Raw genomic sequence first — 14,935 nt, 5'->3', positions numbered from 1 at the left:
CAGAATATCAGTAAGGGTCATCTTCCTTGAAGGCAAGGATATTGGCATCCCCACTTCAAGATGCCTGGGCCCACCTTTGAGCCTGGTACCCAGAGGAAGCAGGAGGAAATGGTGAAGTAGGAGGTGAGGCCTGCCAATCCTTAACCCACACTGTTGGGTTATTTATCAGCCATGCACCAAAGAGCTCCAAATAAAGAGTTAGTAACAGAGCTGGGACCAGGAGTCTGGTCTCCTAATATGTTGGGGGCCAGGTTGGGATTCTGTTTTCCCATTTGTACAATAAGGAGAACAGTGGTTCTCAAACTCAGGTCCATGGACTGGCTACATAAGAATCATCTGGGGAGCTTTTAGAAATCACAGAATCACTAAATCACTAGCTTGACAGTGGGGCCTAGGAATATGCATGTCAAGGCTGCCCCAACAATTCTAATGCCATAAGTTTGTGATCTGGGCCTCTATTAGTCTCTTGGAGCTGCTCTAATGAAGTCCCACAAACTGGGGGTTTCAAACATCACCAATTTACTCTGAATTCTGGAGGCCAGAAATACAAAATTATGGTGTGGTCAGGACTACAACCCACCTCTTAAGAGGCTCTAAAGAAGAATCTGTTCCTTGCTTCTTCCGGCTTCTGATGTTCTAGGCCTTCCCTGATTTATAGCTGTGTCACTCCAGTCTCTGCTTCTGTCTTCATAGGAGTTTCCCTTTTTTTCTGTGTTTCTACTGTGTGTGTCTCTTAGAAGGCCACTTGTTATTGGATTTAGGGCCCACCCAGACAATCCAGGATTATCTCACCTCAACATCTCTAGTACCTGCAAAGTCTCTTCTTCCAAATAAGGTCACATTTGCAGCTTCTGGGATTCGGATGTGGACAGATCTTTTGGGGGGCCACCACCAGGCCCACTACAGTGCCCTTTTCTCTCTAAAATTCTGGGTGCCTGCACTGCTCCCAAAGGCAGTACATTGACATCAACCTCTGTTCCCCACTGTCCATCATTCAGAATTGCCCACTTGCTGAGGACTCCTCTTTGCTCTTGGAAAGCAACCTTGGGCAAGGACAGCCAGGCCAGCATGATGAGGAAGGCTATATCAACTCTGTTTTTTTCCTGCAGTAGAAGGTGTCATTGGGCCCATTGCAAACCTGTAACCACCCTTCTGCCCTTCCTCCACTCCTGGGAACGTAGTGGGGGGTGGGGAGAGAGGTGGAGACAGAGAGAGAGAACGCCTTGCTATGCAAGCTACACAAGAGCCAGCCTTGGTTCTGTTCCCAGTGCTGAAGTCTGAAGGTTCTGGCAGAGAGCAGGACCCCAATAAATGGTTGTCAAGTCCCCAGATATCTATATGCCTGGCTCCCTCACTTCCTCTGAGGGTGCTCAGATGGTGTCTTGCAAAGCCTTCACCAACCATAGCCTTGCAGGGAGTCCCTCACCCTGTCTGCTCCCCTCACTCACCACACCAGAAAAATCACCTAATTATTCAATTTCCTTTGAGTGTTCCCTACCCAGAGGCAGAATTTGATTCATGGCTGCATCCCTGCTATCTGGAATGGTCCCTGGCACACAGGAGTGGCTGGCTAGCTGGCTGGGTGGATGAATGGGTGGATGGGTAGGTGGATTGATAGGTGGATAAGGGATGGATGGATGGGTAGATGGGTGGAGAAATGGATGGATGGATGGATGGATAGACGCATAGATGGGTGGGTGGGTGGGTGGGTGGATGGGTTGATAAATGGATGGGTGGATGGATGGATGGATGGGTGGATGGGTGGAAAAGTCAGTGGGTAGGTGGGTGAGTGGGCAGATGGATGGACAGATGGATTTTAGAGGCATCAAAAAAGCAGCCTAATTTGATTCTAGGAAAAGGAATTGTTGTGTGGAGGACGAGGAGGCTTGTGTTTTGGCCCTGGGATATAGCTGGGCACTGGAAGGCTGTTGAAGAGTTGGAGTGCTGGGTTCAGTGGGTGATGAGCTTAGTTTGGTCAAATATGGCTGCCTGCATCCTGGGTGCATTAGTCTTCAATTGCTGCTCTAATAAATTAGCATACACTTAGGGACTTAAACAACAGGAATTTATTATCTCCCAGTCCTGTGGGTCACAAGTCTGACCTGGGTCTCACTGGGCTGAAACCAAAGAGGCAACAGGGCTGGCTTCCTTTCTGGAAGCTCTGGGAGGGGGGTGGTGTGGATCTAGTCCCTTGTGTTCTAGGACTGAGGTCTTGTTTTCCCTGCTTGTTATCAGCTTCTGGAAGTTTGCATATTCCTTGACTCTTAGCCTCTACTATTGTGTCCCTCCCAAATTAATATGTTGAAGCCCTAACTTCCAGTGTGGCTGTATTTAGAGTTGGTGCCTCTAAGGAAGTAATAAACGTTAAATTAAGTCATAAGGGTGGGGTCCCTATCTGATAGGATTGGTGTCCTGTAAGAAGAGCCACCGGAGAGCTCTGTCTCTCTGTCTTGTGAGGACATAGTAAGAAGGTGGCCATGTGCAAGCCAGGAAGCAGGCTCTTACCCACTGGGAACCGCCTCTGCCGGCACCTCGACCTGGGACTCCCAGCCTCCAGAACAGTGAGAGTAAATGTCCATTGACACTAGTCGCCTGGCCCGTGCAAGCTGAGATGCCCCCAACTCCACCTTTGAAGCCAGCACCAGAGGATGAAGTCCTTCTCATGGTTCGATTCTCTCCCAATGACCCTCCTCTCTCCTCATCCTCCTTTAAGGGCCTGTGGGGTTACACTGAGCACACGGTAGTGGCTGACACACAGGAGGATGGATAAACCAGGAGAATGTCCATATCTTAAGGTCCATGACCTTAATTCAACCTGCAAAGCCCCTTTTGTCACACAGCATGGGATATTCACAGGTTCAGAGATCAGGGTATGGGCTTATTTAGGGGCTGCCATTCTGCTGACTGCATGGGAGGGGATTTGACAGCAGTTAGAACTGGGATGAGGTCATGGATGTGTGTCAGTTTAATTCTTCCAGAGGCTACATACTAACTCTGAGGAGCAAGCAGTTCCCAGGCTATCTGGGGTTATTTGAGGGGTAGCCCTTCTACTAGTTCTGTGACCCAAGGGAAAGAGAAAGTCTTGAACCCCTGATGCCCACCAAATGTTTTGTAGATCTCCTGCATTAAAGAACTCCAACTAGACATGCCTGGGACCCATCAAGGTAGGAACCTCCAGCAGTCACCTGCTAGCCTTTCATATGTGCATGATACCATTCCCCTTTGGGATCTGGTTGTCCATCCATCCATCCATCTACCCAAGAAAACTTTTAATGGTAGGGTAAGGTTCTGGGTGCTGTGAGGGAATCCTGGCTGCGGGATGGATATGGTGCTCAACCCAAGGATCTGCCCAGAAGAGGCACTGGCTGACCACCGTGTTGCAGAAGGGACAAACTGCCTCCAGAGAAGATCTAGGAGGGCATTGATGAGATCATTAGTTGGGGCTTGGTTGGAAGAAGTGAGTTGGAAAGTCTCTGCACTGAGTCTCGTTGGAAACTGAGATCCTTGGCTACTGATATGATGTAGTCTCTGGTCCCCGAGACCATCAGAGGAAACTGATTAAAGCAAAAACACTCCAGAAAGCAATTCAAGGGGGAGCCTTGGGTTAGCCCAAAGCTCGTGCCCTCAGGAACAGCCTGTCATGGAGCGCAAATGATGTGCTATCCTACCCAGAAACCCCAGAGCAAAAATGAGTTTTAATCACCTGTCCTCTTAACATTAATCACCACCCATCTGCAGGACAGACCCTGCCAAAGCACATAATTCTTAATCACACAGGCTAAATGAATGAATAATTACAGGAGTAAACACTGCAGTTAACACCAGCGCATTAAGCTTGGGATCGGCTCCCCTTGCTCCCCAGTCTGACTGCAGAGCCCCCAGGACTGTCAAACTCAGGCTGACAGGGCTTCTGGGAAGGAACACAGACCTACACACCAGGCTTGTGCTCCATGCTCCTCAACTGCACCTCTGATAGCAGGTCCAACCACTTTGCAAGTCCTGCTCCTCCCTGGAAGACTAGGAAAAGCCACGTCCCTCTTGACAAGACCTGAAGGGCAGCTGGAGAGATCATTTGTCCCCTCATGTGGTCGGGGACACATGAGAAAATAGATCACAGCAGCAGCTTTCTCTATGGTCCAGAGACCACGAAGCTCTTATGGAAAAGAAGCCACAGTCTAGAACCACGGAACTCAGCCATGTCCCAGCCTGCCTGTTCTACCTCTGGGGAAACTGAGGATCCAAAAAGCCTTTGCAAGGAATGGGGCTCATGAGTATGCCTTTATTACAACTAAAATCACCTGTGCCCACCACTGACCTCACCTGCTTGATCCAGAACCTTCCAGAGCTAACAAATGAAGATGAAAACAGGTGATTTTCTTCTCCTTCAATTTCTGAATTAAAGTAATCAAGGGGTGTTGTGTTCTAGCAGCTGTTTACCCAAAGGAATGAACAGAGATCAATACTAATACCTGAACACCTACACACTAATCTTTTTGAAATGTCAGACAAAAATAAGGCATCAAGAAACTGTATTCTAGACATTCGCCAGTAATAGGAGTGACTCTCAATCAATCTCTCTTTGTCTCTGTCTCTCTGTCTCTGTCTCTCTCTGTCTCTCTCTCTCACACACACTTCCCTCCCTACACTCACATGCTTCTGAAGGTAACACATGGCACCTGAATGGACAACAATGATCCATGTGGAACTCTGAGCTTTGAGAGTAGATTTTTGGTCCTTTTCAAATGGAAAGATCAAAGTGTGAGCCCCTTTGTCCCGGGACTGGTGGTGGAAGCCAGATGACAGCTAGAGAGGGACCAGGCCCTCCACCCATCTCTTATGATGTTAGGGGGACCCCTGAGCCAACCTGTAAGCATGTGAATGCCTTTTAAGGTACATTCTCCAAACCCATACTACAGTTTTATTACTAATTGGTCAGAAGCTCAGCTATAAACAGAAGGCAGCCAGGGGTCCCACCTGTGCATCTAAGTGATTTGAGAGTCGTGCTCAGTGGCCACCCCTGGAAGGTCATTCTGGAATTATGCAAAGGGGCCAAGTGGGAGCTTGGTAGCTCTAGAGCTGATACCTTCTGGACGCAAGTGTCCCATGAGCAATGCTTCTCTCTTGAAAGTCTTCAGTCATGGTCCCAGGAGGGCTGCTGGGTCTCCTTTTACTTCCTTGGCTCTGGATTCCTTCACCAAATAGCCAACCATTTGGGGGGCCACAAAGAGAAACCCTTGAGATGGGCATTGTTTCCACAGCTTCCTTGTCCAGGATGAGAACCTTCCTCACCCCAATAAGGCCACGTGCACCACCCCGTGGCCTTATTGAGGCTGTGAGGTCTGGGACTTCTCTGAGCAACGGTTCCCTCGTCTGAGATGCAGCAAAGTGCAACTCTGGGTGGACGTGGGTCCGGGATGGCTCATACAAACTGCCTAATGCAATGCCTGGGATATAACAAGCCCCCAGGAAATGACAGGGGCCGATGTGGTTGTCAAGAACGCTAAAAATATTAATTACTACCATTTATTATTATCGATTCTTTTCTTCTTTTTATTGCCACCCACACACCCTGGATTGGATGGATTGACATGAAGGGCATTTACTCTTGCCTTTTGTCAACTGGAGACTGCCTCCACTGTACCCCAAATCCAGCCTTTCAGCCTGGGGTGATCCCCTATCGCGAGGGGCCCAGCCCTGCCGATACTCATCGATGGGGTTCAGGTGAGTGCCAACTGCCTGGGGCTTGGTTCTCTAATCCTGGAGGACGGGAGAAGCCTTCCGCGTGCACGTCTGGATTTCTGTGATCCAGACTCCTGAGCTTCTTGCAAGAGGATGGGACAAGACAAGGGAAACACTGTATTGGCCCCACAACCACTGAAGACACGGTGCTGCCCTGGGCCTTCTTTCCCACCTGTGTTACAGCCACAGAATTCCACTTTCTCCAAGTCAACGGAAAACGAACAAAAACGCACATCTGTGAGAAAATGCTGGTTGGCAACCGGGGGAGGGAAGGGCTAACAGCAAAGTGGGACGCAAGCCTTGTCTGCATGCCCTGAGCCAGCACAGCTGTTTCCTCGTGGAGACAACAGGGGACACCGGGGTCGTATTAGTATACATCTATTTCACATGTCCGAAGTGGTCCTATTTCATCATCTTAAAGCAAAATCAGTAAGAAACGAGAATGAAAAACACCAAAAGCAAAATGCAGAGACTAGATGGACAAAAACCCCGCTCTGAGAGGAATCTTTGTTTCCCATTTTGGGGAGCAGACACGCAAACTCTCGTGCAGACAAATGGTGGCACTCTCCAGCATCCTGTCCTCGAGATGCACTTAGTTCAGGCTGATCCAGAAACGTGAAAGAGGAAGGGCAGGGGACACGCAGTTCAAGTGAAATCACTAAAAGGATGGGTAACAGCTCCTCATGCATCAGAAGAAACCAGATGAGAGGCACCGGAAATCCACAACAGCTCTGGGACAATCTACGATGGTCACCGTCATCGTCCTGGGACTGTCACACGCCCTGCACCTCGCACCTGCAGGGCCCCAGGGGGCCGTGGGCAGCATCCCCAGTGGAGGAGAACTGTCCTTTGCACGTGCTGAGCGTGCACCATCCTGACTGTAGGCTACAACTTTCCTGATCAGTGACGCTGGATAGACAATTGAAACCACAGGCACCAGCAGAAGAAAGTTCATCCCACATTCTGCAGACACGTATATTCATCCAACATCAGCGGTTTCCAGTGTGTCAAAGATAGGACATGCAGGAAAGGATGCTCGTGGTCTAAAATTGTATTGTGGCAGAGAGTAAGAAGATGTCAGGGGCTCTGGAGCCAGCCCTGATGGCTTCTCCACCTCCGGTCACACCTGTGGCCCCTCACTCCTCTTTTGGGGCCTCAGGGCCCGCCTACTGCCCCTCTGGGCACTCCTCTGGCTTCCCCTTGCCCAAAAGTCCTTTCTGCCAAGTGTCTACCTAGTTCACACGTTGGCCTCTCCAGTCTGGGCTGGTGTGTCCTCTTGAGGAGGCTGAGCCTGACCACCCCAGTCACCCCTTCTTGCTCACCCACTGTTGATCCGCACCTCGCTGGTTCTGTCCTGCTCAGCATCTCTCCCTGCCCAGCCCACTGCATTGTATGTACTTCTTTATTATGTTTACTGTTAATTGGCCATCACTGCCACAGTGGAATGAGTTGTTTGTGACCTAGAATAGGAGCCTGTGATGGACCATTTAATGTGTCAGCATGGCTGGGTCATGGGGCCCAGGGATGTGATCACACATTATTCTGGGTATTCCTGTGAGGGTTTGTTTGGATGAGACTGACATTTTAATTAGTGGACTCTGAGTAAAGAAGATTGTTCTCCCTGACATGGGTGGGCCTCATCCAATCAGTGGAAGGTCTTCCTGGAAAAAAAAAGACTGGCCTCTCCCAAGCAAGAGTGAATTCTGCAGCAGACAACCTTTGAACTTGGACCCTACCATCAGTTTTTTCTGGGTCTCCAGCTTGCTGGCCCACCCTGAAGATTTTGGGTCTGTCAGTCTCCATGATCACATGAGCTGACTCCTTACAACGCATCTCTCTCTAGGTATTCATTTCCTGTTGGTTCTTTCTCTTTGGAGAATCCCAACTAACACAGAGCTCAGAATTGTTGTTGAGTGAAGGAATGAATGAGTGAAGGAATGAATAGATGGCTTTGAGGAGGAAGCAGGGACCAATGAGGAGCCGTTCTGGAGCTGGGAGCAAGCCAGCATCCTTGTGTGCTTCAAGGTTTTCTCCCTTTACCATGTGAGGTCTTGTCCCACCACTGAGCCCCCACCATCAGTTACAAGGGCTCATGTCCTAGAGAAGCCACGCTCCCTCTTTTCTCTTGAGAAGCACTGAAGCCTCAGATGTCAGGTCTGACGTGAGCAGATTCTCCTCCTTCGATGATAAGGAAAGGCAGCAGGGGCACTGTACTGGGTCAAAGTAGATGATTACATCTGTGGCCTGAGATGCAGCCCCCGGAGTCTTCACTGTCTGAATCCACAGTGGGGGGAAGAGTGACTCCTACCTGGGCAATTAACACAGATGATGTGGGCAGAGGTCACCCACTGACTCATTTCCTGGTGCTGAATTGTAGGGCTCAGGTGATTTTTCCAACACTCCCACTCAACTCTGGAGATGAGAAATCCACACCATCCAGACTCAAATTCAGAAAACTGGCACCATGCTGCCCCTCCAGACATCTGTCTGTCCTCTCAAGTTTCTGTCAGATTTGAGGTCTGGGCACCTCAACATGCCCATCATATATGCCCACTCGAATGGCATCCAGGCTAGTGAGTACCAGGGCTCCTGTTCCCTGAGGAGCTGGGGGTTCAGTTCCAATATCTGGGCTGCAAACACCCATCCTTCTTAACTCAAAAACCCTGCATGGTGAAGCGTGGCAGGCGCTCAGAATTAATGCATGCGTTACCCAGTTAACTTCACAGAAACTTTGGTGGTTATCCTTCATTTCCTTTGAGGAGCAAAGAACACACCCAAAGCTTCGTTCTGCATCTCAAGCAAAGCTGTCCTCCAGCCTCCTATAGGTATCACGTCACAGAACTGTAACTGTAAAACCCAATAAAAATGGTGGCTATGACAGCGATCTCAGAGGACCCAATCTCCCGAAGTCCCCCATCTTGATGTGGTTGACATTGACCAAGAGTGGCTAAGCTTTGTTATTTTCTATGTGATTACTTCGGTTGGTGTGGATGCCTTTAAACTATCCTTATTCCCATTTTGGGTCTCTGTGTTTATCCTTCCAAACAGCCTGGCTAACGACTCCTATTTCACCTCCCGCTTTCCTTTCAGAAAAACGAATCCCATAAAAATCACTAGACTGGTGTCTGAGCAAACTCTCTGGTGTCATAAAATTTTGATTTAGAGGTTTAGCAAATGTGACAGGACGTTTTTGCGTGCCCTTCCGAAGTGTGCAAACTATTTTTGGCATGTGGACATTTACATAATATTGCCAGAAATGGGCTTTTCTTCCCCCACCCCCTTTGAAATCAGAAGAAATGATGAGTCAAGGCAGGATGAAACAGGTTCTGAGTCAGAAGACACGGGTTCACCAAGGGAAGCAATTCAAGATAATGTTCAGGCACGAAGTACTGGAGCTGAGACAGCCTGGGAAAGGTGGAATATTGACCCCCAGAAAAGAAATTTGAGTTGCCAGTCACATGGTAGTTGCTTCTACTCCGAGGTGGTAAAGGGATGGAAAGCAATCCACCTGTGGTGCACTTGGCTCATCATTTCAGTAGAGGGCAACACCTTGAAGTCAAGCACCATGTTCTGTGACCATAGGCAGGAACTCGGTGGGGCTCCGGGAACCCGGTTGTCTTTCCTCCCCGCCACATCACCTAGAAGGATTCATGCACCCCAAGACGCATTCTGGGGAAGAGAATTCTCCCCAAACGGTGTGAAGCATGTCAGAAATGGAGGTTCAAACAATTGGTATAAAACCAGCCCCAAGACATCCAAATGGAGGATTAAGAATCGTCTCAAGAAGGGTTGGCCGACCCTCCCCCAACCAGAGCTGAGATCCAGGACTTTGGGGAAAGAAGTAAATGACATTTATTGTGGGTTTTGCGGGGAATAAGCCGGGAAGTGGGCTGGACCCATGCAGTGTCACATTTGTGAGGAGGGACGGATGCTAGTTGGTTTATCATGGGCTTGCTGTGCACCAGGCTTAGCTGTTGACTTGTGTTACCTAATCCTGCATCCACCCATTTTGCAGACGGAGCAAAGCCAAGTCTTTGGTACTTGCCTACGGAGGTAGGGCCAGCACTCAGAGCCAGAGACGGTTTCTCATGCTGGGCTGGATGCTTCTAATTTACAAACAACTGCTCTACTCGGTAGGCATTACGTCCATTCTCCAGAAACGTAAGCTGAGAAAGGTCCAGTAGCTTGTCCGACGTGTCACCATGACAGCGAGGGAGCCCAGAGTCACACGCTGACTGGCTGAGTCCGTCGTTGATGCTCCTTCTGGGATACCTGTGCCTCGAGGGCTGGCCGGCCGCACAGCCTGGTGGTCTCCGGTGAGGGCTGGCCAGGTTTCCTGTTCCAAGGGAAGGCATCCTATTAGAGTGGAGGCCACCTTAACCACAGCTGTCTTCCAGAGCAAAGCAGAGCTTCACTATAGAATCCCGGGCTGGAATCCCGGTGCCGAGAGCCTGCAGAACGGGGTTGTCCTTATGAGCATGTGGGCTTCTTGTTGTTACTTACATTTTCTCCATTATGCTTCAAATTACATGATCTACGTTGTGCTGTCTCGCCATTGATTCACTGGTTAAATTAGCTGCTATTTCTCTCTCCCGCATTACAGGCTCAGAGTAATTTGTTTATGACTCAAATGTTCTGTGGGCTCTGAAGGAAAGGCTAATATGCATTCATTACAGCCAGGCATAATCACTCTAAATCACGAGGACTGCTGGTCCCAGGCAATCCCCCAGTCTCTTTGGTGCAGTATCCTGCCTTTTACCTGACCAGGGCAGTGCTGCTGAGGCATAAATTTTGCTCAGAATTCATGGAAAGGGCATGCAGAAGGGGGGGGGGGGGGAATGGATGTTTCAGATCTGTAGAACAGTTTCAAACTGATGCAAGATCACATGCCTTGTCCTCGGCATGACCTTCAGAGAGCGCCCACCCCAGGTCCACCCGCCTCACCCCCAGGCTCCCGGGGGTCACCACCCCTCCCACCTCACAGAGACCGCGTGAGTAAAGAGGAAGGCAGACGACTGCAGAGCAGTGCTCACCGAGATGCGTCCTGGGTCTCCCCTCTGGGACCTCGTCCCCACCCAGGCCACCCACGGCCCCGATGCCGTCTCCTGCTCTGTTGTTGTATGCACTTAGACCTTCTCTCCAAGGGTCTTACCTTCCGACCTGTCCACGGCCCCCCACCGTCGGTCCAACACGTCCACCCCAGGACTCTGCTCCCCACTGGAGGGGATGGTGCTTGGGGGGTTTCCAGACCCATGGCCCCTCTCTTGTCCGATGCTGCCCTGGTGAGGTGCAGGGTCGTGGCCCCCATCCAGCACCTTCTGAGGCAGAGATGAGATAGTAAGTGTCAATGCTTACACCTGGACACTTATCTAATTAACTTTAATTAACACTTATTAAAATGTTTTAGCAGGACCGTTCTAGACTGCTGACCCGTCCCTGCTGTGGACTGGATGTTTGTGCCCGCCCCCCAAGTTCATATGGTGAGATCCTAGTCCCCAAGGTGGTGGTGTTAAGAGGGGGGGGCCTTCAGGAGGTGATTGGGTCGTGAGGGTGGGTCCTCATGCAAGAGGCCCCACGGAGCTCCCTCACTCCTCCTGCCACAAGAGGACGCAGCCCAAAGGCACCGTCTAGGGACCAGGAAGCGGGGTCTCCCCAGACGCTGAATAAGCCCGAGCCTTGACTGTGGGCTTCCAGCCTCCAGGCCGTGAGCAGTGCAGGTCTGTTGTCGATAACGCCCCGTCTGGGGCGCTGTGACGGCCACCCAGATGGCCCCACCCTCCAGTGGGTCTCAAAACGGAGACTCTGGATACAGATGAGCGACGGGTGCTGTCCACACAAAACGAAAAGCCTTTTAGACTTTCTAAAGGAAAGGAAGAGAGTTGTATTGGAGCCCGAGTGAGGTCGGCTGCCTGGGATGCGCAGTCTTCACAAGGAGGAGAACGCCCAGCTCCAACAAGGGAACACTTTATGTAGGGTTATGTACATTTCTTCCATAAAAAGTTACCAGTCAGTAGGCAAAGAACAATTCAGAAAGTTGCAGACCTTATCTTGAGTTTCTAGGATATGCTGGGCTGTCTGACTTTAATCTTGGGGCAACCAGGTAAATTTCTTACTTTTTCTTATCTTTTGTGCTCAGAATGCTCTTTTTTGGTTATTTTCTTTAACGAAGCAGATGTACAATGTGTGTTCGGGGCAGAAATACAGCCTGTGCTTTGAAGTTTTGCCGAGTCATTTTGAGCTTGGTAGACGCTGAAGTATAGCTTCCCGGGGAGCCCAGGAGCAGGGCCCACAAACATGAAGTTGACGATGTCATTTATCAGTGGGGACATGTTGAAGAGGTCCCAAGACATGGCAGGTGTGTCCTTTCCTATAGGTGGGCCCAGAAGAGCACCAGGTGCATCAGGATGCTGGCAAGAACAGCGTTCCTCAAGGATCCATGAGTCTATGCCGTGTTCTCCTGAGGAAACACAAAACCAGGCTCATTTGTCCTAAAATGTGAGAGCCCCATGCTGACACTGAGGGGTAAGTGACATAGAGCTCTCTGACTCGGCTCTGGGCAGGTGAGGGATGCTCGGGGCAGGCTCACCCGGAGGACCTCTGCCTCCGGACGGTGATCCCATCACTGAGGTGGGCCTGCACCCCAGGGCATCCCAGGAGCTTCCCGTGGTTTCTTCAGAGCATGATCCTCTCTGATTGGGAAGGAGACCAGAGTATCTCCAGTCAACCCCCCGGGAAAACCAAAAGGAAAGCTTCCAAAGCCAGAAGCTCAGGAAATTTCCACTCTGCATGGCAGGTGCTCCACGTTAGAAATTTCATTTGCAGATTTAATTAGGAACTAGTTTGTGACACGAATTATGCAGGGCCTAGGAACAAGGACCTACCTGTTTCATCACTGAAATCCGCGCCGTGCAGGTCTCCACCGCTCCCTACTTAAAACCTTACCTGTTTCTGCCTTACGGACTCACGTTTTACTCCTCATTCCGCTGACAATATTCTACTTAATGAAATGTCTACACCAACCACACAGCAATGTTCTTGACTATGACTTCACGTAGGTAGACCAAGCACGGAGCAATCGCCCAACGCCTTCATCCGTCATTGGAAATCCTAATAGAAGATTTCAAGTCAATTTTCAAACCTTTATGGGCACGGTGGGTACAGAGGCAACGCTAGCCAAAGACAGCAGAACTCCTGGGACCATTGCTGAAAGTAAGGCACAGTAAAAAATATCATTACCCTAGAGGCCAAAGCGGAAGCATTTCCATCTTGCTCGCCAGCCGGGGCCGTTCCTCCTAGCGCTCCCTCTGGAGCTGCGTGTCCCCACATCTCTGTAGGTTGTGACTCACGGCCAGGACCAGGGCTGAGTCACCTCCAGATGATGGGGGAGTGTGTATGCCGGTGGGGAGGGGTGACACCCCCTCACGGTGGCAAAATGCCCCTGGCTGAAGCAAATTTTTCCTAATTGCTGTCCTCCCCAACCCCATTTGAAAATGTATTGAAGGTGATTACAGAAAGCTGTTTAAGGTAAACCTAAATGAATGGATTTATTTAAACTCATAATGAACTTTTAACTCTCCAAACTGGTGAGCTCCGGGGCTGGAATCACTAATTGCGGTGTTGGTGGGAGCTGGGGATGGGTGGCTGGGCCTGGCCACCAAATGCTTAGCTGGGGGGGACAGTCCATTCATTATCTGGGTTTCTGGGAAGCAGTGACCAATTACTCCATCTGCTCAGCATTTCTGTTCCCCAAAGAGACAAATTAAGCCCTAGACCTGAGTCCCAAACATCAGATCCTCTGGGATGAAGGCTGCCCCTACATAGAGTCCCTAAATGCAAAAGAAATCAGAAAGAGGTATCTCAGTGTAAGGGTTGGAGGGGAGGCCTGAGGCTTGTTGGTCAGGAAGAAGACCAGAGTGCACCCTTTTGCTGAAAGAGATTTGCTCTTGCCAGAGGTCATACTGCAGGTGCGCGAGATGACCCCCCATGGGGCTGGGGTCCGGGGCCCGGGGCCCTGTCTGGGCACACGGGGGAAGCTGTATCATTGATGCTCACTGACTCCCACTCAGAGCAAGCGTCCCTCATTCCCTTGAGCATGCCCTGTCCCACTTGTGTGTGCAAGAGTTTTTAATATTCTCCAAAGCCCTCAAGTCTGCGGACAATCTTTGACCTTCCTGAGAGGGACTTCTATCTTATCAGCTTCATTTCTTTTTTTTTTTTTTTAAAGATTTTATTTATTTATTTGACAGAGAGAGACACAGTGAGTGAGGGAACACAAGCAGGGGGGAGTGGGAGAGGGAGAAGCAGGCTTCCCGCAGAGCAGGGAGCCCGATGCAGGGCTCGATCCCAGGACCCTGGCATCACGACCTGAGCCGAAGGCAGACAATGACTGAGCCACCCAGGCACCCCACCAGCTTCATTTCTTAGAGGATTTGGGTCAAGAATAAATTGTTTTCCTGCTTCTTTCCTTTAGATGACTCTCCCCAAACTGGCCTCACCCATTCTGGACCTGAAGTCACCACCATGTCCGCTGCCCAAGTGAGCACGTCCATCCAGTTTATGGAGGGGCCTCTGCTCTCCATCTATATGCCTGCAGGGCTGGGCACATGGCAGCTGTGCAGTAAACTCGGGCAGAATGAAGCCCGTGGGCTTACTCGGGAAATGCACCATCAAGAGGCTTAAGAATGCTAGATTTTTCTGGGCCAGGGGCAAGTTCTGAAGTTTCACGTGTCAAGAAGTAAGGACAGAGCTGGGAATAACTTAATCAACCGTCCAAAGAACTCACGGTTTGACACAGCTTGGAGTCCCCCGTGCGTTCCGTTCCCATCACCTTGAAGGGGCCTGCTGACTGGTGGGCCGTCAAGATTAATAAACACAAAGGCTTTCGCCGATACGCAACCACAGAAAAGGCACCTGGAGGTGCTCTGTCGTGACTGATTAATTAGGGAAAGACTCGGTGGTGCTAATTGGCGGCTGAGAATTTTCTGAGTTTTAACATTCATGGTATGCAGATGTATTAATGTCTGACAATATCTCCCAAGGTCATTTGAAAGTGAGATTCTCCTGAGAAGCGCAATCAGGATTTGGGGGAGGCGTGGGGCCCTTCGGTGTTGTACATACTCATATAAATTAACACAAAGTTTGTTAGCAATTGTACTAATGTTTCTTTGGCAAACGGAGAGACTGGCCAATAAATATG

The sequence above is a fragment of the Phoca vitulina genome, unplaced genomic scaffold (genome assembly GCF_004348235.1).
Source record: "Phoca vitulina isolate PV1807 unplaced genomic scaffold, GSC_HSeal_1.0 scaffold2, whole genome shotgun sequence".
Lineage (NCBI taxonomy): Eukaryota > Metazoa > Chordata > Mammalia > Carnivora > Phocidae > Phoca > Phoca vitulina.
The sequence above is the reverse complement of the archived record's forward strand: the minus strand, read 5'-3'. Positions refer to the sequence as shown.